The 24,551-nt window shown below is 44.2% G+C and overlaps 1 long non-coding RNA gene and 1 other non-coding gene across 3 annotated transcripts in view; one reads left to right on the top strand and one right to left on the bottom strand.

The window, feature by feature from the left end:
* LOC148135658 (uncharacterized) overlaps positions 1-24,551 on the bottom strand; it is an 830,866-nt gene that overhangs the window by 519,160 nt on the left and 287,155 nt on the right. The window lies entirely within an intron of this gene.
* On the top strand, positions 8,299-8,380 carry trnas-gcu (transfer RNA serine (anticodon GCU)). Its single transcript has one exon. It is a non-coding gene; the product is annotated as a tRNA-Ser (tRNA).

The following is a 24,551-nucleotide window of genomic DNA, read 5'->3' as shown; positions in this document are numbered from 1 at the left end:
ACTGCAATCCGGTAAATCTTCACTCCGAGGTCATTGATTATTCCTAGGAAAAATTTGGGACTGCAGATGCTGGAGATCAGAGTCGGGAGCGTGGTGCTGGAAAAGCACAGCAGGTCAGTCAGCATCCGAGGAACAGGAGAATCCACGTTTCAGTCATAAACCCTTCAACAGGAATAATGCTTGTGAGTCGGGACTGAGAGATAAATGTTAGGGTTGTGGGGGATGAAGCTGGGAAAGCGATAGTTGGATGAAGATGAGGGAGAAGATGATAGTTCAGAAGGAGCAGAGATGGAATGGGTCCAGAGCGCGGTTTCAAGTTTGAGGCTTGGAACTTGGGGGAAGGGAAATGAGGAAACTGTTCAAATTGATACTTATCCTGTGCGGTGAAAGAGTCCCAAGGCGGAATATTTGGCGTTCCTCCACTAGGCATTGGGTGGTTGTGGTTTGGTGGTAAACGAGGCGCAGGACCTTTACGTCTTTGACGGAATGGGAGGAGGAGTTGAAGTGTTCAGTCACGGGATGGTGAAGTTGATGGCTGCGAGTGTCCCAGAGATGTTCTCTGAAATGATCTGCAAGAAGGTGTCCTGTCTTCCTGATGCAGAGGAGTAAACACTGGGTGCAACGGATGCAGGAGATGACATTGCAAGCGGTATAGGTGAATTTCTAACGGATGTGGAAGGATCCCTTGGGGCCTGGGACGGAGATGAGTGAAGTGGTGTGGGCGCTCGTGTTACCCTTACCCTTCCTGTGGTGGAAGGGAAAGATTCCAATAGTGGGGTATGAGCGTATTTGGGGTTGTAGACCTGACGAGGGTTTCGTGGAGGGAATGGTCTTTTCAGAATGCTGATAGGGATGAGGAGGGAAATATATATCTGATGGTGGGGTGTGTTTGGAGATGGCAGAAGTGGAGGAGTCTGATGTGTTTTATGCGGAAGTTGGTGGGGTGAAAGTTGAGGACCAAGGGTTTCTGTCCTTGTTGCGGGAGGGGTGGGGTTGAAGGGCGGTGGCGAGTGAAGTCGAAGAGATGCACTGGAGGGCATGCTCAACCACGTGGGAAGGGCATTTGCGATTATGGAAGAGGGAGACCAACTGGGACTTTCTGAGGTGGAATTAGTCATCCTGGGAAAAGATGTGGTGGAGGCAGAGGAATTGGGAATAAGGGATTGCTTTTTTACACGAGGTGAGGTGGGAGGAGGTGGAGTCTTGATAGCTGTGGGAGTTGGTGGGGTTGTAGTATATGTCTGTCATTAGTGATTCGCTGGAGAAGGTGATGGACAAGTCCATGAAGGGGAGGGAAGTTGCCAAGATGATCCAGGTAAAGTTGAGGTTGAGGTGAAAGATGCTGGCAACCCTTGCTGAACTGTTCAACGTCCTCGTGGGAGCACGAAGTGGCGCCAATGCATTTCTCAATGTCGTGGAGGCACAAGTGGAGAGAGGTGCCAGTGTAACTGCGAAAGATGGACAATTCCCGATATCTGACAAGCAGGCAGGCACAGCTAGGTCACATGCGGGTGCCCATGGCTATCCCTTTGGTTTGGAGGAAGTGGGAGGATTGGACTGAAAAGTTGTTGAGGGTGAGGACGAGTTCAGCCAGGTGGATGAGGGTGTCGATGGAAGGGTACTAGTTGGGATGGGGTGAGATGAAGAAACAGAGGGTTTGGAGACTTTCATCATGTCAGATGGATGTGTATAGGGACTGGATGTCCAAGGTGAAGATGACGCATTGGGATCAGGGAAAGAAAAGCCTTGGAGGAGATGAAGTGCATAGCTGGTATCACAAACGTAGGTGTGAATTTCCTGGACTGGGGAGACAGGAAGGTGTTGAGGTAGGAAGAGATGAATCGTGCCAGACAGGCACAGGCTGAGACAACAGGTCTTAGGAAGGAGGTAGAATCGGGCAGTGGTGGGTTCATAGACAATCAGGTTGTCGGCAGTGGGTGGGAGATTCCCGAGAGGTGATGAGATTGTGATTGTCTGGGAGATGATGGGAGGTGTGGCTGTGATCGGGCGCAGTAGGAAGAGGTATCAGCGAGTTGGCGTCTATCTTCAGCAGTGTACCTCAGGCTGTCTCATGCCTCATTCCTGATGAAGGGCTTATGCTCGAAAATTCGATTCTCCTGCTTCTCGGATGCTGCCTGGCCAGCTGTGCTTCTGCAGCATCACACTGTCGACTCATTCATTATTCCGCTTTCATTTCACACTGCCAGGTGCGTGCAGCCCGTTTGCCTCTAGAAAGCATTGTTCTCATAACCTTGCACAACATCTGCCAATCTCAAACAAAAAGAGAAATTGCTGTAAAACCTCAGCAGATCTGGCAGCATCTGGCGATAGGAAGAGGTGTCCTCGAGTTGGTATTTGGCTTCAGCGGTGTAGAGGTCAGTGCGCCAGACTACCACTGCGCCCCCTATATCTGCTGGCTTGATGGTGAGGTTGGGATTGGCGCAGGGAGACTGGAGTGCTGCGCGTTGTGAGGGTGAGAGGTTGAGGTGGGGGAGGGGGTAGACAGGTTGAGGCGGTTAATGTCCCAGTGGCAGTTGGAAATGAAGAGTTCGAGGGCAGGTAATAGGCCAGCGCGGGGTGTCCAGGTTTATGCAAGGTGTTGGAGGTGGGGGAAGGAGTCTTTGGAAGGTGGGCGGGAGTCCTGATTGTGAAAGTAAGCTCGGAGGTGGAGGCAGCAGAAGAAGGGTTCGACGTCACGGCGTGTATTAAATTCTTTGATGCGTGGACGGAGGGGGATGAAGGTGATTCCTTTTCTGAGGACTGATCGTTCGTCCTCAGTGAGGGGAAAGTTCAATCCCAACCTCACCATCAAGCCAGCAGATATGGGGGCGCAGTGGTAGTCTGGCGCACTGACCTCTACACCACTGAAGCCAAATACCAACTCGACGACACATCTTCCTACCGCCCCCTCGACCGTGACGCCACCTCCATCACCAAACCATCATCTCCCACAGCATACAGAACCTGATAACCTCAGGACATCTCCCAAACACATCTTTCAACCTCATTGTCCGGGAACACCGCACTGCCCCTTTCTACCTCCTTCCCAAGATCCACATGCCTGACGACCCTGGCAGACCCATTGTTTCAGCATGCTCCTGCCTCACTGAACTCATCTCTACCTGCCTCGAAACTGTCCTATCCCCCCAGTCCAGGAACGCCCCACATACGTTCGAGACACCACCCACGCCCTCCACCTCATCCAAGACTTCCGTTTCCCCGGCCACCAACGCCTCATCTTCACCATGGATATCCAATCCCTCTACACCTCCTTCCACCATGACCAGGGCCTCCAAGTCCTCCGGTTCTTCCTCTCCTGACGTCTCCAACAGTACCCTTCCACCGACACTCTCATTCGATTGGCCGAACTGGTCCTCACCCTTAACAATTTCTCCTTCGAATCCTCCCATTTCCTCCAGATCATATGGGTAGCCATGGGCACACGAATGGGCCCCAGCCATGCTTGTCTCTTTGTTGGCTATGGAGAACAGTCGATCTTCGGTCATTACACCGGCACCACTTCCCACCTCTTCCTCCGCTACATCGATGACTGCTTTGGCGCCAAATCGTGCTCCCGTGAGGAGGTTGAGCAATTCATCAACTTCACCAACGCATTCCACCCTGACCTTAAATTTACCCGGACCATCTCTGACACCTCCCTCCCCTTCCTGGACCTCTCCATCTCCATTAATGACGACCGACTTGACACTGATATTTTTACAAACCCACCGACTCCCACAGCTACCTGGATTACAACTCTTCCCACCCTACCTCTTGCAAAAATGCCATGCCGTATTCCCAATTCCTCCGCCTCAGCCGTATCTGCTCCCAGGAAGACCATTCCACGACAGAACACACCAGATGGCCTCCTTCTTTTGAGACTGCAATTTCCCTTCCCACGTGGTTAAAGATGCCCTCCAACGCATATCGTCTACATCCCGCACCTTCGCCCTCAGACCCCACCCCTCCAACCGTAACAAGGACAGAATGCCCCTGGTGCTCACCTTCCCCCGCACCAACCTTCACATAAACCAAATCATCCGCCGACATTTCCGCCACCTCCAAACAGACCCCACCACCAGGGATATATTTCCCTCCCCACCCCTTTCCGCCTTCCGCAAAGACCGTTCACTTTGTGACAACCTGGTCAGGTCCACGACCCCCTACAACCCACCCTCCCATCCTGGCACATTGTCCTGCCACCGCAGGAACTGCAAAACCTGCGCCCACACATCCTCCCTCACCTCTATCCAAGTCCGAAAAGGAGTCTTCCACATCCATCAAAGTTTTACCTGCACATCCACCAATATCATTTATTGTATCCCGATGCGGTCTCCTCTACATTGGGGAGACTGGACGCCTCCTAACAGAGCGCTTTAGGGAACATCTCCGGGACACCCACACCAATCAACCCACCGCCCTGTGGCCGAATATTTCAACTCTCCCTCCCACTCTGCCGAGGACATGGAGGTCTTGGGCCTCCTTCACCGCCGCTCCCTCACCACCAGACGCCTGGAGGAAGAACGCCACATCTTCGGCCTCGGAACACTTCAACCCCAGAGCATCAATGTGGACTTCAACAATTTCCTCATTTCCACTTCCCCCCCCCTCACCACAGTCCCAAACTTCCAGCTCAGTACTGTCCCCCTGACTTGTCCCACCTGTCTATCTTCTTTTCCACCTACCCACTCCACCCTCCCCGCTCCCCCGACCTATCACCTTCATCCCCTCCCCCACTTCCTATTGTACTCTATGCTGCTTTCTCCCAACCCCCACCATCCTCTAGCTTATCTCTCCACTCTTTAGGCTCTCTGCTTTTATTCCTGATGAAGGGCTTTTGCCCGAAACGTTGATTTTACTGCTCCTTGGATGCTGCTTGAACTGCTGTGCTCTTCCATCACGAATCCAGTTTCTGATCCATTGGTCCGTTCCTCCACAGATCTGTCAGAAATACTGAACTTTTCCAGCAACTTCTGTATTTGTTTGATTTTCAACATTGGCGGATCTTTCGTTTTTTTTTCTTATTTTCTACCAATATGATTTGGCTTAAGATTATGTTGAATATTTTGAATATGACTGCGATAGAATAGCCAGATTTCAAAAGCCCGCTACTGCTACTTGGTTCACGTGACCAATGCCTTTCCACTTGATCACTGCGCCCTACAGCTGCACTGCAGATAAATTAACAAAATTCTGGCATTCTCTCGATTTGGCAATTAGGAGCAAGATGGTTTGACTTGTTGAAAAAGTTAGATATACTGATATAATACAGTATATTAAATGAGGAACCATAAGGGAAAGAGAGAACAGTGAAAGATAGTGTTCTGGCAAAATTTAAATGTCATTGCTCAAGATTCAGAAAATGCTAGCATTCACAAACATACCACAATGTGGAATGTAACTTTCAGGACAAGCAAGACAAGCAGATTGCAAAATCTTAGTCTGAATGTTTTGCAGCATCAGTTTTAGATTTAATGAATGCACGCATGGGTTTCAGTGCTGTAATGATCTCATAAACTGTAGAAGGAAATCCTTGCCTTCGAGGATACGTGCGGAATGTTCACTGATTCATCCCAGTAATGGCAGGACTGTCCTCTGGAAGCATATGAGTACAATTATTCAATGCTCCATGGAGTTTCAAATAGGAGGTGAAGGGAATGTCTCCATTCACAAATTAATCATTCAGTAGAACTCAATACAAGGACACATGAAGTGATAACCAAGGTGGGCAAGAACACGGAAATATGATACACAATAGCTACGACAATTTCTATGTGCAAGATGTAGATTTCAGACCCACGGTGGCTTTTGGTAATGATATTTACTGTCCAGAACCAGTCTGCACTGGAATGACTCGAGCTCTACTGTGATGTATTTGAACTTCAGTTACCTTTAGAAATAGCTGACACTCACTCAGATCATGGAGATTTAGAGAAATCATATTTAAAGCAAATAGTTCATCTTGTAACTGTGAAATCTTTAGGTTACCCTCAGTGGGAGCATTGTGTGTAATCCTTGTCCTTATTCTCCAACAAAGACATGTGAAGAGGTTAGGAAGGGCACAGACGCTGCTTACTGAATAGCAAGATATTAGGAAGCCCAGCGACGGGGTGTACTGAGACATAAAAACATCAGAAAGGATAGAAATGATTTCATCCGCATTATGGACAGAATGACGGAGTTTATTCACGACATGTGGAAATGCTGGACCAGAAACACTCAAGTTTAAAAGTAAACAAAAGAGATTTTCTCATAACGTGTGGTTTGAAGTGACTAAATCGGGGAAATTCCGTCTTTCAAGTGAATCAACAACTTTAATTGGAGCTTCAAAACCATTAGTGAATGATTAAGAAAAGATTGGATGAGAGTTTCATCCACTCAATAAAGTTGCTCAATTCCTGAATGACTTTCTGGAAATAAAACGTAGATTTTTGATTTCATAGTGTTTTAAAAAAGACACGAACAAACATACAAGGAGGGAATTTACCATTGAAAGAAAGGAAAAGTGTGGGTGTGGATTAATTTCGATTTGGTTGTTTTTAGACACAAAGACACTTCATGAACACGTTCAGCTGATTAAAATTGAGTATAAAAAGTTCCTGAATTTGAAAGATAAAGCGCATTATTCAAGGTGAAGCATTGTAAATGGGGCTGATGTCGTAAAATAACTGCAGACAGAAGTTACATCCTAATGAGTGGCAATTGAATCGTCATTTGGAGACGCAACACCTACTTTAAAGATTTGACCACATTCACATGACGTTAGGTGCATTTCACGCTTTCTGATATCCACCACCAAGTCTACTCTGTCTTTTTTGTATTTTTAACCCTCTGTGCTGCTCTGCAGCACACCATTCCAGCTGAAAGATGCTCAGACTAAAAGTGAATACAATATTCAGACGGTCCTATGCGATCAGTCCATTTTTTTTTTATTATGACAATGGCCATTGCGAGTTTGCAACAAACTACATAACATGAAAACAGATCAACATCTATTTTCCCGGAATTTAACGCAGTGCACATGGGAAACTTTATCCGTCTGCTGAAAAATCACCTTCGGCTCTCCCTCCACACATGTCTCTTCACGTTTTAATTATTTGCAGTATGTTTGTTGATCAAAGTGTCATTATCCTGAAAAGGTCGTTTCTCAATCCACAAAAACTGGTACTTTCCCATAAACGTGACATTGCTCAATATCACCTTCTACCCGTACCACTCAACACGACAAATTGAAGCTGCTCCATGTAAGGCTCAAACTTAAAACTTCGGCAGAGCGCAGCCCACTATACTGGCACAGAGATACCGTGCACTGGTCACCTGCAGCACTGGAGCAACACATTAATGCTTACCTCCACATTCCTGGTTGTACATTAACGGTTGGGAAACCGAGTTTCTCTGATTCCATGGCTGGTCACTGCGATTATATGATCATCCTCACCAGTGCTTCTGACCCCGTGTGAGGCAAGTGGTGAGCTACTCATTGCAAAGATGTAAAAATGTGCAACTTCAACTTTTGCCTTCACTAATCCATGAGCCTTTTATTTTGTTTTTCATCTGTAGAAATCTTAAAACCTTCATCTTGAACAGACTCAATAACAGATCTCCATTGTGTCTCTGGCATCAAATTCCAAAATGTAAACCCCTTCTGAATTCTTTTACCGCAGTCCACTGTTTGGGAAGTTTTCCTGTTCAGGGGAATGCACTTGCCAGTGTGTCAACTGCTGATCCCAGCATTCGCTCTGGCACTGCACTCATTTTCCTTCTGACACTTGCTCACTGTGTTGCTGTGATCATACAGTGACTTGGTGTCACACAGCCAGGAAAATGATACAGATCAAGGTTTTTGCATTGTTGAATTCAATTGTCAGTTTAGCCTTATTTAGGATTTCAAAATTGCCTGTCCTGAACACAAGTGCGTGTCAAGAATATCTGAGTGGAAGAAAGGTGTTCTGAATAATGACATTGAGCACTATGCACTCTCCTCCAGTCTGGAAAACAATTCCTCACAGACAACTTTACACCTCCTGCTGTCACGGGCTCTTCAGTCCGTTGACTTCAAATCTTCACAGAATTCAACAGACCGTGTTACATCGTCATTTCTTCATTTTTGTTTAGATCACTGTGAGCAGAGTGTCACAGTGGGAGTCTGTTTGCCCCACAACTCAGAGGTAAGACGATACTATTGGAACCGTCCTGTACTATTTATCATTTCACCAATACCATGGAGAAATATCTGCTGCTCAGCATAATTTACGCAATTCACTTATTCATAAGGTCAAATGTGCCGATGACTTATGTGACGAGGTGGCCGAGAGGTTAAGGCGATGGACTGCTAATCCACTGTGTTCTGCACGCGTGGGTTCGAATCCCATTCTCGTCGCTGTCATCAACGATTTTAAATTTTGCTATCTTTGGATGATCACAGCTGTCCAATGGTCTGTTTATATGCATCGACGCTATAATAAAATCTCAAAGAATAATTTGAGTCTGTTGCCTAAACTGCATTGAAATGTAGATTGAATTGGGACAATGAACAGGAACGCGATTGTCTTTTTCAAGTCAAGTTGCTGTGAACTTTTATCGGATGAAAGAGATCGAGGAGAAACAAATAACGAGAGATGCGAAGTGCATGTTGATGCATGCGATTCTTAATGAGTGTTTTGTCAGATGAAATTTGTAGCAGTTGGGTAGAAGTGATTCATCTTGGTGAAAACAGCACAGAGAGACAGCACGAAACAATGGAGGTATTTCAAAAGTGGCAGGGGCTGGGTGTAGGGGCACCCGAGAACTGGCTATAAATGCACAGGAGAGAATTACCGATGTGGGTGCCGTGCATGGGCACGGACAGACTTACACATTGGTCTTATCCTTTCCCCCTTGCTCTCGCCATTAATGAATGCTGGACATAAGACACATATAAACACAAGATGTGGGAAGCAAGCTCCCTCTCGTTATGCACACACTTGATGCGTCATATTGAACTATGAACAACTGGAGAAGTCAGCAAGTTAACTGCAGGGACTGAATCTAAACTGTGTATCAATAACCGCAGATTTATGCAGCATAGACATGAAAACTGATTTGAAATGTCTTTATACGCATGTCATTAACAGACGGTTCGTTTTAATACCCGTGTGGCTGAAAGAAGTAAACACCACATTTCAAGGTGGATGACAACATTACCAATTCTGTTCAGAAATTGAGATCTATTTGATCATTTTACACAGTGACCAACGTTAATTTAAATAATACAAACCAAAATCCCTAACGTGAAATAAAAGAGTGATTCCATTAAAAACATTGTCCTTGCTAAGTAGCAGTTACTCAACATGAAAAATAGAATGTGATTTCTAGTGAGCATACGTCAATTAGAACGATTATCTTACTTCGGATTGACTGCAAAATGCACATGCAAAATAAGTTTTAAGAAATAAGTCCTTTGGAAATAATGAGTCAGTGGTGATTAAAAGTAAGATTAGGTTCTCATGATATGGATATTGCACCAATGGCTCCAGTAGTGGAACTGGTCAGTGGGCAGTATTTCCATAATGGTATAAAGGTGTGTGATCTGCCAGGGATGGGAGCTCCCACCTCATCTGGAGCAGCGTCTGTTGACATGGACCAGGGAGTATTGTGACATCAGTCTGGGAGTTCCAAGCACACCTGGAGAAGCTTTTATTGACATGAAGCCGCAGGGAGCATTGGGACATCAGACTGGTAGATCCAACTTCAACTGGACCGCTTCTATTGACATAGAGCAGGGAGCATTGAGACATCAGACTGGGAGCTACAACGTCAACGAGAGCCATGGATGGGAGCTCACATTTCATCTGGAGCAGCGTCTGTTGACATGGACCAGGAACATTGTGACATCAGTCTGGAGTTCGAACCTCACCTGGAGCAGCTTCTATTGACATGAAGCAGCAGGGAGCATTGGGACAACTGCGAAATCCAACCTCATTTGGAGCAGCTTCAGTTGACATGGAGCAGGGCACTTTTCGAGATCAGTCTGGGAGCTCCACTCTCACCTTGAGCTGCTTTTAATGACATGACGCAGCAGGGAACATTGGGACATCAGACTGGTAGAGCCAACAGCAACTGGACGTTTTCTATTGACATGGAGCAGGGAGCATTGAGATATCAGACTGGGAGCTGCAACTTCAACTAGAGTAGCTTGTATTGACATGGAGCAGCAAGGAACATTGGAACGTCAGGTTGGGAGCTCCAACCTCTCTTGGAGCAACTTGTATTTGCATGGAAGAGGAGAGAGTATTGGGACATTAGGCTGGTGGAAAGGGTATTCAACTATTTTAATCTGAGGTAAAATATGTTTCAACACCTCAGGTGTTAACAGATTTATGAAGATTCTGTCATGGGAAAATAATTAATTCATTAGATATTAAAGACAAGTCCTGCAAATATTCAACTCAGGAAAACGCATTGGTACAGAGAGAAATGGGAGTGATGTTTCAAGTCTTTGACTTTTCTTTTCTGCCGACTCTGCACTAGATTACATCACCAGAAGGACGTTTCCACTCATTTCATGTCATTCAGTTTCCTGCAAATACGGACAGGTCATTAACATAATCTAAATCTGAAAATTAATGGGAATATGCGATGTAATGATTAGGCTGGAGTTTACCTCAAATTATGGTGAAAACGTAGCAAAGTAAGTTGCAATTTCCTTGATCAGCAGTCACCTCATTGATTGGCTGATCATTTTTTTAGGACAATGTGAAGTGAATCATTGATGGTGATTCTCTTTATTCTTTGTTCACCTTGTGACTGTTACTTTTATTGGTCCTGTCATTGTTAGCATCACAGCTCTGCAGCATGTAAAATCTCAGCTGCGGATCTGGCTAGTGGTACAGCCATTCGTATAGCTGGCTACGGATCAGGCGGGTGCAGGTTCGACTTTTGCTTTGCGCAAGCGCATTGTGGAGATTCAGCACACATCCAAAGTAATCTTTTTTGTTACACAGAGGTGGATAATGTTTGAAATTTTCATCTCCAGGAACGAAAATTCTTTTACTGTCTTCGATCAGTTAAACATTACCAAGGGTTATCAAAGTTAAAAATCACAAGGCATCAGATTGTATCGAACAAGCATATCTGGAAGCACCAGTGTTCCATGCACTGTTTCTTCATCAGGTGGTTGTGAACTGTTGGACTCTAATATGGCTTTGTGAATTTTTTAAATTTGTCTACCCCAGTCCAATACCAACGCATCCAAGGCATGGGTACCATCGACACCACGAACGGTCGGTTAAAGTCCAGATGATCTTCCACAACATCGCGCATATTGACACACACATCAAGTTTCTGCAGACAGACACCTACCTGATGAAGGAGCGGCTCTCTTAAAGCTAGTGTTTCCAAATAAACCTGCTGGACTATGTCCTGATGTTGTGTAAATTTTAACTTTGTCTACCCAACTCAAACACTGGCACTTCCATATCATAGAGAACATCAGTCATGTCGCAGCGCTGTCAGAGAAGGCAATCTTGGAATAGCCTCACCCATTGCTCATAGGTACGTTTCATATTCAGAAACCAACCCACTCAATCGCGGCCGCTCCTGTGTATGAAAAGCACAGAAAAGAAACAGCTGAGACTCAGTTTTGACAGTTCTTTGAAACTCTTTGGGAAGTGGAATCAGAGGAGAATGAAGGATTAACTGTCGACGGTGTAGAGAGAGGGAAGGCAATTTTCCCTTCATTCAAGGGCTGGGGTATTGACTGATCTAAGGCATGAAACAGATTCCTGGTAAAACTGCTCTCTCTGCGTCAGGAAAAAGAAGTCCTGATTTCCTGAACGCTAATGAAATCCAGGCCACTCAGTTAAAGCGCCGAATACTAACCACTAGACCACCAGGGATGAGGGCAGAAGCAGTTGCACAGTTTCTTCATAACGCGGTTTTTGGAATTATGTCACTACAGATATATTTGCCCTCAAAAATGATTGAATTATCGAGTGTTTACAGCACAGAAATGGGTCCCATCATCTCACTTCCAGCACTTGGTCTGTAACCTTGTAAACGCTGACGTTTCACGTGTTCATTTCAATGCTAATTTCTTTGGAACGTTTTAATCTCGTAAGACACAATAAATTGGATTGAAGTTTGAGATGGGAAAAGTGTGTTCACACCCAGTCGGGGAGCTGAATCCCATTTTTACGCATAGATGGAAGCACGCAGACACATTTCCCCAAGAGTGACACAGGCCTCGGGAGAAAACAAGCAGAAAGTAACATTTCACCCACTTGGCCTGATATTGTCCCATTTCAGACTTGAACACCAGCAAAGAAAGGAAGCATTCAGCGCCTCCCGCCCCAGTGTTCCTTTCCCATTCTTTCCCCAACTCTCTCTAGTATATACTTTCTCACCTCGTTCTTGCTGGCAAACTGGATCACTGCTCACGCCCGCTTTTTCCTGTCCTGCCGAACCGTTTTCCTCAAGTTATTGGAATTAAAAACAGGAATGGTCTATTACAAGCACTTTTCTCGTTTACAAGACCAGTGTTATCACCGCTGAGCCAGCACATTGCCAGCTCAGAGAGAAGGTCTCATACATCAGAAACTGAAATACAACAGATGATTGGATAGCCTCAGTATTGTAAACCAACCAACAAGGCCGGAATGGAGCCGATGGGACCATGCACAGAAAGATGGCAGAATAGAATGACGAATCTCATGGTGTCCAGGGTGGTGTTAACAGAAATCGTCCCTGGTAGTCTAGTGATGCGGATTCAATAATTTCACTGTCTTGGCTTGTTAAAGGTTAACGTTTACAGTAATCAATATGAAATACTGCCTGATCTTTCGAAGCAGAATTATGTTGTGCAGCATTCCGAATCGCTTCCCTGCATGTTACAGGTCCGCATCAGCAACGTCAGCTGCAATTGCCTGACGTTCAATCAGTTTAAATCAAGAACGGAGAGGGCGTCACTAAAATGGAAGGGGAATGGTGGTTTGTGAGAGTTAACTGCATGCCTAGTGGAGCCAGGTTTAATGTAGATAATGAATATTGGCTTTCCTGTTTACCTTGGTATACTGACCACTTCGGATCAATTACCCACATTGTCTGCCCTTTCTGTCATGTTCTTTGTACATTTCACCTCGGTTCAGTGTTCCGAGGGTCCACGCATTTTTAATATGGCACATTTTACTCAGGTCGGTTTTGCAGCTTCATATTTAGGCAAACAAGTTTATGAACAGAAAGATACCATTCAGACCATCAAGTCTGTTCCTGTATTGAATGGTTTCACATCTGATCTGATAACCTTGAACTGCACTTTCTTGCCTTTCCCCATCACGCTTGATGTCTTTGCTGTTTGAAGATCTGCCGATCTCAGCTTCATTACACCGAATGACCCTTCCTCAACAGCTTTCTTGTACAAGAAAGTCCACGGATCCAGAACTGTCTGAGAGAATAAATGCTTCCTCATCTCTGTTTTAATTGTGAGATCCGCATTATAATACGAAGTTAAATATCACACAACACCAGGTCATAGTCAAACAGGTTTAATTGGAAGCATTAGCTTTTGGAGAGCTGCTCCTTCATCAGGTGGTTGTGGAGTTCACAGTTGTAAGAAACAGAATTTATAGCAAAAGTTTACAGTGCGATGTAACTGAAATTATATATTGAAAAATACCTTGATTATTTGTTAAGTCTTCCATCTGTTAAAATAACTATGTTAGGTTCACTTCTTTGTTATGTGATTCGCAAAACTTTCTTTTAATAGTTACATTCTTAGGTAAACTTCAACAATTAGTGTCAGTCCAGTTAATATGTTGAAGTTATTAGTTCCTGTGTGCTGTGTCCGTGCCATAATGTTTAGACTGACGCTAATCTAAAAAAATGCTGCAGGCAAGGATGCTTTGAGGCATGGTACATTGGTGAAACCGAGCAGAGGCTACAGCAACGGATGAATGGGCACGATACATCTATCAACAGACAGGTGTGCCCCTTCCTGGTTGGAGAGCACATCAGTGGTCCAGGACATTCCACCTCGGCCTTTGGGGTGACAATCCACCAAGGCGGAATTCGGAGCAGGCAGCATCTAAAAGTGCCCGAGCAGAAGCTGATATCTAAGTTCGGTACCCATGAGGATGACCTCAACCGGGACCTTGGATTCATGTCACAGTACAGGTGATCCCATTGCTCTATCTACACACAGAGACCCTCCTACACACACACACACACACACACGCATATATACGTTTGTGGGGTGAATTTGTACTTGCACAGTTACATTGCACTTTGCTCAAAAACTACATGAATCCATGTCAGCCCCTGTTAAATCATTTATTAAAATTAGAATCAGTCTAAACCTTATGGAAAAGACAGCAGCACAAGGGGGGCTTACACAAATTGTTCAAGTTCACCTGAGAATGTAACTTTAAAATAAAAAGTTTTGCGCTTTACAAATGAAAGAAGTGAAGTGAAGCTAACATGGTTATTCTAACAGATAGGAGACTTAGCAAACTATCATGGTAATTTTCAATGTATAATTTCAGTTACATCACACTGCAAATTTGTGCTGTAAATTCTGTGCTTTATAACAGTGTACTCCATAACCACCTGACGAATGAACACCAGTCGGAAAGCTCGTACATCCAATTAAACCTGTTGGACTGTAATCTGGTGTTGTGTGATTTACAAATTTGCTCACCCCAGTCCAAAACCGGTATCTCCAAGTCATTCGATACGAGGCACTCTGGTCACAGAACCAACCTTTCTGCATCCAACTTATTAAATCCTTGAAAAAACCTGTATGTTTCAATAAGGATCATTTTTGTAGTACTGAGTCTGAGCAGGCAAAAGCAACTGATTTCAGCGTTTCTTCCCATTTGATTTCATCTCCGATATGAAATTCTCACTGACTCTGACAGAACTGCTATATTTGCTGTTTTGTATGTCAGGAATTCATGTTCAATTTAAGATTTTTATAAGGAGCAACAAATCTTTTTTCCCTGACTGGAAATCAACATTGGGAAATAGCATTGAGACAGCTGAATTTCAGCACTTGCGCACCAAGGAAGACATATGCAATGCTTACAATTTTTCTTGGTGACTTTGTTTTTGCCTTTTTGGTTCAGTTGAAAAATGACAGTCATTGAGTTTTTAAAAGCGTGGCGAGAGGCCCTTCAGCCAATTGCATCAGTATCAGTCATCAAACATCTAATTTATAAACACAGGTTCCAGTACGTGACTCATCGCCTGGTGTGTTCTAACATTCCAAGACTTCAGTTAAATTGTTATTCAATTTCTTAAGTGCTTAAGTGGAACAAAACATCTCTGTGCACTAACAGTTCTGAAAGACAAACTCTTTCTCAGAGCCGTTTGTCAGTTTTCCTCAAAATGCTGCGGAAAATGTTTCTGTACTCACATCTGAATTACTTTACCCTGTTTCTTCTTCAAGTTCCTTCTTCTTTCTATTAAATGGTTTAGATTCCAGTACAGACACAAGGTGCATGTTGCAGAAGTCATGTGTTTGTACTTTCACTGTCTCAGCGGGAGCTGCAGTCCTTCCCCACGCTGATTCAGATAGCACTGTCCTTCCTGTGACATGTCCCATGGAGAATGGAAGGACCGGCATTAATATGCTTCACTTGGGAACGGAGCGACCGTTTTAAAACATTTACACTGCCCCAGCGAGGAATTGAGCTTCTATCTCCCGCATAACATGTTTCGACACTAACCACTGTACTACCGAGGACAACAGTTGCAAAGGAGACCCTTCAGCCCGTTGTGGCTCCATTTGTCAAAAACATCTGCTTTACGACCCGAATCGTTTAACGCACAGACTTATAAGTATTGGCAGAACATATTCACATCTGAATATTTCTGCCTCTCTGACCCTAACAGACAGTGTGTTCCAAATTCCAACACCCGGCAGCCTATACCGCTTTTCCACGCATCGACTTAAATCTTTCTGTCTTTCTCATTAAATTTCTGGCCCCCTGTGATCGATCTCTCCGTGGATGGGAAACGCTTCTTTCAGTCTACCTTATCCATACCCCTCATTATTTTGTACATCTGTACAATGCCTTCTCACAAACTCCCCTGCACGGTGACAAACAATCCCAACCTGTCCTGTCTCTCTTCATGACTGAAACTCTTCAGCCCAGACGCTATCCGAGTGAATGTCTCCTCCACCTTTCCCACTGCGATCACATTCCTGGAATTGCAGACAATAGTCTAGGTCGAGCCGAATGAACCTTTTTTTTTCATTCTGTAACAGCATGCGGGGTGGCTCTGCAGCATTTATTGCATTGCGGTCTGGAGTCAGACCAGTTAAGGACGTAGTGAAACAGATCGGTTTTTCAGACAATGCATTTAGCATATTCTTAATTGTCGCAACCAGTAACAGTGAGGGCAACGGCACAGACTTGACGTTATCAATGTGAAAGTATATGTTAGATTGTGCAATGCCTCAGCAAAATGGGATGTGGGACGGAAAAGAGAGTTAGGGAGAGTGGGAGGGGGAGACATCTTCCAGAACTTTTGGGTTTAAATCCTGATACATGAAACGCAGAAACATCAGAGAAGGTGATTCGATGAAAAACACCTCGGAGAATATTATCATGTAAAAACGATTAATTTCTTACCGTGTTTCACCAAAAGTAAAACTTTGAGAGAACGAACAGCCATGTCGTGGATTAGAGACGAGGACGCTGCAATCACAACGCAGAATACGAACTAATAAATAGTTACAGCACTCCAACAGAGCACTTTTGCAAACTGCCACCAGAATTGTAGCAGTGGAAATGTCAGGGAGAACGTACAATATCAGGCCTTAGCGACAGGCGTGTGGGAACTCAGAATGGGCTGAATCTTTAACTTTAACGTCCTCAGAGACTATGAAGATTCCATAAATGAGAGTATTGGAGAATGGGATTAATGACATTTTCCAAACTCCTGGGACAGCGCAGGATATTATTGAAACGTATGTTTCAGTAGCATTATAGTGTAACATCGGCTACTTCATCACTTTGCCCACACAAGGCACTACGAACTGCTGCAGGCAATCACACATAATTCGAGTTCCAGACCCGGAATCGTAGAAACGGTTGAAGCTGACACGAAGATCCAATGGGAAATTGGGATGGAATGACAGGAGAGAGGCGCGTGTATTTCCGAGGGTGAGATTTCTCCTGGTCAAAAGCGCGAAGGAACGGAATATTGCCAACATTTATAATATTATAGCCATAAGTAGTACATGTTGCTGAGACAGCCGATTGGCGCATCTAAAGCGTGTTGAGACTTTAACTTTGAGGTGGCAAGCTTCGAAAATTCATTTTCCTATTTGGATCAGTGTTTTTGACATTGGCAGTAGCAGCTGCTTTTGCTCGCATCAGCTCAGAATCAGCTTCTTGTTCCCAGTAAATATTGCAACCTGGAGAAGGTGGTGTAGTGGTTATATAAAAAATTAGTCATCCTTGGGGTCTCAGACACGGAACTGGTAATGCTAAAGTTCGACGAATAAAACCTGGAATTAAAGCCTGACTTCAGGAACAGAGAATATGCCTTTAATTTCCTGCAATCGCATTCATGCATGTCCCTTAAGCAGGAGATGCTACTGTCTTTCCCCAATCCTGCCTACTTGTGGCTCCAGGTCCAGAACAACATAGCTGACCCTTAATCCGAGAATGCTTATCGTGTGGCGAAGCAGGCCATTCGGCCCTTCCAGTCGACACCATCCCTCCGAAGCACATCCTATCAGACCCACACTGCATACCTATTCCTTTCCCCCTTCATTTCTCATGGCTGATCCCAGTAACCTGCACACCTTCAGACTGTGGGAGGAAACTCACACAAGCAAGGAGAGAATTTGCACACAGTCACACGAGACTGGGATAAAATCCATGTCTCCCATACAGCAAGACATCAGCGAATCAGGAAGAACAACAAATGCTGTCTTGATCAGTGACATCCACACCCTGTGGGTATATCAGGAAGAATAAAAACACAAACGGGACTTGCGTCTGCGTGGACATGATTTGAACCAATCGTTCCCCCTTGGGTAGATACAAGGACACCGATATCACAGAGAAACCAGCGCAATGCGAGATTCAATTGACTGCTGAAGTGGAAACTCATTTATTCAGTCAAACTGGGGACAGACTGTTCAACAGTCCCGTGTGTGGAAAGGGCTCAGTAAGCAAACGAACTTCCGGAGTAACCAGCAAGATTACATATCCGAGAAGGAGATCAACTAAACTGTCAATGCTGCTGTTTATCACAACCAGCTGCCATTTCCATAGACTCATAGTCATAGACTCATGCAGCATGGAAACAGGCCTTTCCCTCCGACCAGCTCGTGCTGAACATCATGCCAAACTAAAAGAGTCGCATCTGACGGCTCCTATAACTGCTGAGGCTTAATAATGCCCTCGTGATATTACTACTGCATTCTTAATACGAATGTCCAGATATAACCCTGTGGACACGGGTTCAAATCCTGGCATGGCAGATGCTGGAATTTTATTTCAATAAATACTTAGAGCTGAAGAGTATAATGATGATGTTGAATCAGCTGTTTTAGATCTGATTCACTGATGCCTGTTAGCGAAGAAAACTGCCATACTTATCTAGTCTGGCTGGGATGCGATTCCAGATCCAAAAAATCGTGGTTGATTCTGAACTGCTCTATGGGCAATAAATAATGGACTGGACATGAATGAATGGCTTTTTTAATCCCACTGAAACTTTCCAATTCATTTATCGATCTAAATATTCTGTAAATGTTGTAGATTTCCTTTCATTCAATTCTGCCTCAGGAAGTGAATTGCACACATGAACCATCCTCTGTTTAAAAAGCCTCTCATGCCTTATTTTAAATCTCTCTCTTTTCACCTTAAACATTTGCCCTCTCGTCTAAAAGTCCACTTCCTTGGAGAAAAGACAGCTACAGTTAACTCTATCCGAACTCTTAATAGTCTATATCTTTCTATCAGGTCACCTTTCAAGCTCCCGTGTTCGAGAGAAAATATTCTCAGCCTATCTAGCCTTTCATTATAACTCAAACCTTCCCCACTAGCAATATGCTGGTATACCTCTTCTAAACCTACTTCCGCTGAACAATTTCCTTGCGATTACTGGGCGAGAAAATTGGACGCAGTATTCCAGAAGACGCCTCACCCAATGTCCTATTCAATTTCAACATAATGTACCAACTCCTACGCTCAAAGGACTGAGCAACGAAGGCAAGATGACATTTTTTTTTACCATTCTGTCTAAATGTGAAACAAACGAAAAAGAATTATGTACCTGCATCTCCGGCCACCGTGTTCCACAACACTATGCAACGCCCGATCTCAAAAAGTGAAATTGGAGTAGGCTTTCACGAATTTTTGAAGGTGATTGCACAAGGGATCAAGTGGTCTCGAGGGCTTAGAGATACATTCTGTTCTTGACCGTAAGTGGGAATATAAGTGCAAGGAAGTGATGCTAGAAATTTAGCAACTGCCTGTTCAGAGAAGAGTCAGAGGACCGGGTCATTGCATTAATCTTTTTTTTCGGAGGAATGATAAAATAAAGGATGGAGGGCTGAAATAGACCATTTGACCCATCAAGTCTGTATCAGCACTCAATCAGACCTTCGCTGACAATGCTCCCAGTCAGGCTAGCACGTTCCTTGGAGGGGAACTTACAGATGGAGGTCATTCGATGCATATGTCCATTAGACAATAGGAGCAGGAATTAAACCATTCAGCGCAGTGAGTCTGCACTGCCATTAAATCTAGACAGATATCTTTCTACACCCAATTCTCCTGCTTGCGCCCCATAAACCTTGATCCCCTAGACAACCACGCTGCTACATATCTCAGTCTTACATATAATCAAAGACCTGGCTTCCACGGCCTTATCTGACAATGAATTCCATACATTCACCAGTTTCTGCCTGAATAAGTGCCTCTTATTACTGCTCTCAAATGTCTTCCCTTTTCTCCAAGGCCGTGCCTTTCGGTTCTAGTCTCTACTAAAAATGGAAACACCTTCCCAGCATCCACTCTGTCCAGGCCATTCACGATTCTATAAGTACCAATTAGACTTTCTCTTATCCTTCTAAACTTCGTGGGTATAGACCCGGAGTCCTCAAACGTTCCTCATGTGTCAAGCTTTTCATTCCTGAGGCCATAATCGTGAATCACCTCTGAACACACCCCAGGACCAGTGCATCCTTCCTGAAATATGACGACCAAACGTGCGCACAGTAATCCAGATGTGGTCTGACTAGACCCTTATAGAGCCTCGGAAGTGCATCCATTTTTTTATATTCAAATATTCCAAAAATAAATGTCATCATTGCAATTATCTTCCTAACTACAGATTCAACCTGCAAGTTCACCTTGAGAGAATCCTGGGCTAAGACTCTCAAGTATCTTTGCACTCCAGACATGTGAACTTTCGCCCCATTTTGACAATAGTCCGTATCTTTATTCTTCCTGCCAAAGTACATAGCATCACACTTTCCCACAGTTTGCTCCATCTGCCATGTAAATTCGACTCGCCCTACATGTCCATATCCTTCTGCAGCATCCCCGCCTTCTCATGCTACCTGTCCTTCTGTCTTTGTATTGTCTGCAAATTGACACACATTGCCCTCGGGTATTTTATCTAGATCGCTAATGGAGAAAATGAAAAGTTGTGGTCCCAACACAGCCTTGAGGAACGCCACTTGTCACCAGCTGCAAACTTGAGAAGGATTCTTTTGTTCCTTATCACTGCATTGTGTCCTATGAGCGCGCCTTGCCACTGACATCATGGGCCCTTATCTTATTCAGTCGTCTCCTGTGCGGCAAATATCAAAGGCCTTCATAAAGTCCAGACACATAACATCCATAGGCTCTCCTTGGTCTACCTTCCTTGTTACTTCTTCAAAGAGGAAATCTTCCAGATTTGTCAAGCATGTCTTCCCCTTGATGAAACAATGCTGACTTTGCGTTATTTTGACAGACACTTACAAGTATTCAGAAATTTCTTTCAACGCAATGGATTCCAGGACCTTATCCACAATCAAGATTCAGCTGATTGGTGTGTAATTTTCCAGCTTTTGTGTGGTTTCTTTTTAAAATGGGGTGTCACGTTTGTGATTTTTTGGTCCTGTAGCACCCTTCCTGATTCTACCTATTCCTGAAAGTTCTCCACAAACGTATCCACTATTTCTTCAGTTGTCTACCTTATAACTCTGGAGGGTACTCCATTTGATCCAGACGATTTATGCACCTTCAGGCCATTCAGTGTTTCTTGCACTTTCTCAATGATGGCCACTAGACTCACATCTGTTCCCCCATTCTCTTGTATGTTTGGGTATAACTCATGTCTTCCACTATGAAGACTGGCACAATGTAATTATTCAGTTCCTCAAATATTTCCTTGTTCCCCACTGCTATCTGTCAAGTGTCATTTTCCAGTGGCCTATTGTCCACTTTTGCGTTTATATGAATAAAGAAACAACTGCAGTCTTCCTTTATATTAGTAGTTAGCTTACATTTAATCTTCTCCCTACTCATTTGTTTTGTTATTGCCCTTTGTGGTCTGTGTGAGCTTCCCAATGCTCTGATTACTCACATTATATATGCCCTTCGCCACATGATATATTTTCTCTTTTGCTTTTATGCTATCGATGACATCCTGAGTCAGTCATAGTTGCCTCAACCACCCTGCACCATACCTCAATTTCCACAGGATGTGTCTCTGATGTGTCTGCTAAATTACTCTCAGACAGTCCTGCCATTGCACTTGCACTTTCCTGCTTTCTTGCGAGGGTCCTTTCTCACCAATTTCATCCAGCTTCTACCTCATGCCTCTGCAATTGCCTTTATTCAACTTTAGTACCGTTACTTCTGATATGCTCCCTCTCGAATTACAGTATAAATTCAATCATGTTATCATCACTGCTTCCTAAGGGTTCCTTCATCTTCAGCTCCCTTGTCACGTCTGCCTCATTGCACAACTCTAAATCCAGTATTGCCTATTCCCTACTTGGCTACACCACAAGCTGCTCCAAAGATCCATCGCGTCGACATTCCACAATTGAATTGAATTGAATTTGTTGTCACGTGTAGTGAGGCACAGTGAAAAGCTTTATCTTGCGATCAATACAAACAGATCTCAGTGTTAAGTAGCATAGATGTATAAATAATATGTAATCATATACTAGGTTGGCCTTTGTGATTGTCCGGGCCGAGTTCACCATTCGCTGAAGACATCTTCGATCTTGAATGGTACAGGTGCCATACCAGGTAATGATACATCCAGACAGAAGCCTGTAAAAGTTGGCTAATGTATTCGCAGTGGTGATTCAAGTGATCATCGATTTTTTTTTTAAAATTTCGAACAACTGGAGCGAGATACCATCATCAGACATATATCCCTCTTCAGTCCCTGTCCACCATCCACAGGGACCATTCCCTGCAGGAAACTCTGTTGCACTCTGCCTTCACTTCCACCACCTGAACCAACTGGCCCCATGGAGTCTTCCCTCTGCATCGCTGATTTTATGACACATAAATGCATAGAGCCTAAAAACCCGAGCAGGAATAGGCTGTCCGACCCTTCAAGCGAACTCCGCTTTTCAATGACATCATTGCCGATCTTTCTAAAGACTCAAATACGCTTACGCGCCCTCTCACTGTATCCCTTATTTCATTTATTGTTCAAAAGAAGGATCGCTCTTAAAAAAAGTTGTTGCACTAGCGTCAACCTCTTCGCTGGGCAAGGTATTCCATATATGAACATATGTCTGGGTGAAGAAGGTCCTTCTGAACTCAGTCCTAAATCTGCTCCCTCTCATCCTGTGGCTATGCCCTCCTGTCTGAATTTCACCCACAAGTGGAAACACCATTTATAATTATCTCTAATCTGTTCTGTTCAATGTTTTATGTTGCAGTAAGATTGCCCACTCATTTTTCTAAATTCCAAAGAAAATAATCCGAATGCATGCAGTCTCTCTTTATAGGCTAACCCCCTCAACTCCGGAATCAACTCAGTGAAACTCCTGTGCACCCCTTCCCCCACCAGTGTCAATAAGTTCGTTCTCAAGTAAGGGGACCAAAAGTGCACACAGTACACCAAGTATAGCCTCACCAGCATCTTGTACAGCTGCCTCATAACACCTATGTTTGAACCTTTAAGAACCTACGTTACAACTGTCCCATTTCTATCGCGATGCCCTGCTATTTCTTCCTTGATAATACACTCAAGCATCTTCCCCACTGCAGAACTTAAGCTAACTGATCAAAAATTCCCAATGTTTTATCCATCTCCATTTTTAAACGGTGGAGTCACACTAGCTGTTTTCCAATCTGCTGGGACTGCCACGCAGTCGAGTGAATTTGAAAATTGCCACTAGTGCACTTGCTCTTTCTCCCACCATCTCCTTTAATACCCTGAGATGCATTCCATCACGGCCAGGAAACTTATCCATCCTCAGCTCCATTAGCTTGCCGAATACTACCTCTTCTGTCATCATGTTTGCTTCCAGGTCCTCACCTACATTTGTCTCGTTGTCACTTACTGGCATGTTATTAGTATCCTGCACTGTGAAGACTGACACAAAATACCTGTTCAATGCCTCGGCCATTTCATCACATCACATAACTAAGTGCCACTTCTCATCCTCAAAATTACCAACCTTTAGTTTAGCCACTCTTTTTTCGTTTTATATTTATATCGGAACTTTTGGTATCCGTCTTTGTATTCTTTACTAGTTATTTTTCCTCATCTTTAATGTTTTCCCAATCTTCCAGTTTCATGCTGTTCTTGGCCGTTTGGTATGCCTTCTCTTTCACTTTGATAGCCTCCCTTATTTCCTCAGACACGCAGGGCAGATTACCCCTGGTCTTACAGTCCTTCCTTTTCACTGGAATATACTTTTGCTGAGCAATTCCACAAAAACATCTTTGATGGAAGTCCTCCACTGCTCGATATCTGTCCCACCATATAATCTTTGTTTCCAGTCTACTTCAGCCAGGTGCTCTCTCGTTCTATTGTTGTGCCCCTGCACATGCACAGGACCCTGGTATTGGTTCTTCTCTTCACACTCCCCATCTGAATTCTAAGTTCTGCCATACTGTGATCACTCGTTCCAAGAGGATCCCAAACTATGAGATCATTAATTATTTCTGTTCCAATACGCAGTACCAGATCGAGGGTTGCTTAATCTCTCGTCGGTTCCATTGCATTCTGTTCAAGGAAGCTATCACGGGTACACTCAAAGAACTCCTCCTCAAAGGTACTGTGACTGAGCTGCTTCGACCAAGCTCCATGTAGATGAAAATCCCTAATGATAATAGCCGACCCATTTTTACAGGCAATGCTGATTTCTTTGTTTATTGCCTTCAACAATGTGATGCTATTATTTACTGGCCTACAGACTGCACCTATCAGTGACTTTTTCTTCAGAGAATTTCTACTTTCCACGCAAATTAATTCAAACTCATTCTCCATCGAACTTATAGCGTCTCTCCACACTGCCCTGATGTCGGCCTTGTATAACCGAGAGACACCATCTTCTTTACACTGCTGTCTGACCTTCCAAATAA

This window comes from Chiloscyllium plagiosum, unplaced genomic scaffold (genome assembly GCF_037043375.1).
Source record: "Chiloscyllium plagiosum isolate Xiang-an unplaced genomic scaffold, Cpla_swu_hap1 HiC_scaffold_49, whole genome shotgun sequence".
Classification (NCBI taxonomy): Eukaryota; Metazoa; Chordata; class Chondrichthyes; order Orectolobiformes; family Hemiscylliidae; genus Chiloscyllium; species Chiloscyllium plagiosum.
This window is presented reverse-complemented; position numbering and strand designations above follow the sequence as displayed.